The 3080-nt window shown below is 37.5% G+C and overlaps 1 long non-coding RNA gene across 1 annotated transcript; it reads left to right on the top strand.

Moving 5' to 3' along the window:
* Nucleotides 1-1065: 1065 nt before the first annotated feature.
* On the top strand, nt 1066-2174 carry LOC122059179. Its single transcript, XR_006133996.1, has 2 exons — nt 1066-1775; nt 1870-2174. It is a non-coding gene; the product is annotated as an uncharacterized LOC122059179 (long non-coding RNA).
* The last annotated feature ends 906 nt before the right edge of the window (nt 2175-3080 follow it).

Below are 3080 nucleotides of genomic sequence, written 5' to 3'. Positions count from 1 at the left end.
TGATTTTAGTCAAATAAATATGAACCGAACCAATCTGCACCATTTAAACCGAAACCAAACCAATTAACACCCTTAGTAACTTGTTTGCTTAGAGAACCCTCTCCCTTTATTTTACTTATAAGGGAGAGGGATCATACGATGTCAGAGTGCATTTTCCCACCAATGAAGGGGTGAAAAACCAATTCGTTTAATAGAAAGTTTCAACAAAGAGAGAAGGTGTGGGATCCACAAGGGATGTTATGACTTATGAGAAGGCGTGAAAGAAGGCGTATCAAAGGATCTACACATTGCTGTTGCAGCAATCTTTTTCCCTATTTATAAATATATTCTTGGAAAAAAATTTCCTACACACTCTGCAAAGTGGGTAAATGATGTGGCTATTTAGATGCATTAGATACGTGTCAAATTCTAGAGTTCGAGTCCAATCAATTATCCTCTCATACATTAATATATATTAAATATATACCTATAACTTCGATATATATTTTTTGCACTCTCCCATGGCTATGGATTCTCAAAGATATATCTTGCCTTTAAGGCAAACTCTAATAGGGTCAGAACTTGACATGAAATAACTATGGTGGTTGTTGGGGATCTATTTGTACAAAAAAAAAAAAAAAAATTAGTACCCATTTAATCTACCACATCATAGTTATTGGCTTTTAGCGTAGACTTGTAGAAAAGACTCATTCCATGGATTGACAGCCATTTTATAAGTGGACTCCCATCAATTCCAAAAAAGAAGATGTTAGGTGAACAAACAGGATAAAGGGTGTCAAATGGTTGGTTTCGAACGGTTCAATTGATTTTCAATTTTTAGCATATGTTGCTTTAGACCGACATCAGACCTATAAGTGATCAGTTTATAAAACCAAATTGAAATTGGTGGCCATCGGTCCATTCGGTTTCAATCTGTAATTGGTTTTTATTTAACATGCTCTTATTGGTCTACTCTCGATTTTCGTAAATATAAAAAGGGCATAATGTTCTTTGTCCGGGAGTATAGTGCATGCTAGAGCCCCCTTGCATTTATCTACCCATGTTGTGATTGGAGAAAGACAGACTGAGGGAGCACTAGCAAGAACTCAATCCCATTATTATTATTTTTGGGTTTCAGCTGGGCTTATCGGTCCACATGAGATCAAATCAAACCAATACTGACCCATTAAAAGAAGTTCGGTCGGTTTGTTTTTTACACACCTAGAACATCTCTCTCTCTCTCTCTCTCTCTCTCTCTCTCTTATTCTGCCTGCAAGGCTGCAACTATGAGAGGATTGGCTTATAATTTGGAGACATGGAGGAAGTGAGAGAATAAAGGGTTGTGGAGAGGAAGAAGAGAGACCTGCTTGTTTTGACTAACAAATACTATCTTTGATGGGGGAAAAAAATGATATCCTCATTATGCTCACCAGAGTAGGATGTGGGCCGTGGGGATCTACAAGAATGGCGAAACATTTCTGTAAAGCGACGGCCAACCTCATTCAAAGTTACAAACAGGACATCTCCTTTTCCATAGAGTGTGATTTTGCTTTACTAAGTTTTTCTATATTCAAATATCTACTGAGACAGCTCTGAAATCCTCCTCATGAAGTGTTTGATCTCGCAGAATAGCAGCTCAGCTTAGCCCAAGATGATGTGTGAAAAGAGTAAATGAGAAGAAGAAGAAAAAGGAAATGGAGATTTAGGAATAGGAATCGTTATCTTCAAGTGAAAATTCTAGTTTTTGTTATAGATTGCCAACTCAGCTAGCAGTCCTTAACTATTTTGCCGCAAATGTATCCTCTCTCTCTCTCTCTCTCTCTCTCTCAATCAATAGCTAGCTTCTTTGATAATCTCCGTTTCGGATTTGGTTTGGATTTTGAATTGTAGGTTGAAATGAGAGAGAGATATAACGGTTCTTGTCAAACGGAGTCGGCTACGTTTTTGCTTTACAGCAAGGGAATGCCTCCACTCTTTGCGGTCAATTCCTTTAAAAATGGGTTCTCTCCTTCTCTACGAACCCATCTCTTTTATTTCTCCATAAAGCTCGGTTTTTTGTTGGTGGGTTTGCGCTCTTTGGATTTTCAAGAACAAAACTATGGTGGGTTCGAAGGAACTAAGTGGAGAAGAGCTCCTTTTCACTCCATCAGACCCTGTTGTTATAGAACTCAATCGTTTGCAGAACCAACTCAAAGGTTTCCTCTGCCCCTTTCACTTCATTGCTTTTCTCTTCTTTTTTTTTTTCCTGTGGAGATCATAAGGATTGTCTTATTTGCACTTGTGTTCTTGGTGGGTTTAGAGGAACTAAGTGGAGTACAGCTCCTTCTGACTCTATCAGACCCTGTGGTTATAGAACTCAATCTGTTGCAGAACGACTCAGTTGCTCTGCTGCTTCACTTCATTGCTCTTCTCATGCTTTGTTTTTGTGGTGTTATATTTATCATTTATAAGCATCTACCATCTTCATTTTTGCTGTGGAGATTCTAAGGATTGTCTTATTTGCAACTGTGTTCTAAGATGTCAGCTAATGCTCTGAGTTCAGTTGGATTACTAGTTGCTTTTGAACACTGCTTTGTTCAGTTTCTTCTTGTTCTGTTCTGCAAGTTGATTTCTAGGACGTCGAGTGCTGGTCTAACTTCTAAGTTTAGTTGGACTATTGGCTTCAAATGAATTTCTGGAATTAAAATGAGTTTTGAATGATTTTTTGGTACTAACTTTAAACAAGTTTCAGAACCCATTCAAAGGTTCCTCCGCTGCTTCACTTTATTGCTTCGTTTTTGTGGTGCTATCTTATAATTTATAAGTATCTTCCACCATCAATTTTTCTGTGGTGGTTATAAGAATTGTCTTATTTGTACTTCTGTTCTAAGATGTCAGCTAATGCTCTGAATTCAGTTGGATTACTAGTTGCTTCTGAACACTGCTTTGTTCAGTTTCTTCTCATTCTGTTCTACAAGTCGATTTCTTGGACATCGAGGTCTGGTCTAACTTCTAAGTTTAGTTGGACTATTGGCTTCAAATGATTTTTTGAAATTAAATTGAGTTTTCAAATGATTGTTTGGTACTAAATTTAAACGGACCATTTGGTAGAAGGATTTTTC

The sequence above is a fragment of the Macadamia integrifolia genome, chromosome 13, assembly GCF_013358625.1.
Source record: "Macadamia integrifolia cultivar HAES 741 chromosome 13, SCU_Mint_v3, whole genome shotgun sequence".
Lineage (NCBI taxonomy): Eukaryota > Viridiplantae > Streptophyta > Magnoliopsida > Proteales > Proteaceae > Macadamia > Macadamia integrifolia.
This window is presented reverse-complemented; position numbering and strand designations above follow the sequence as displayed.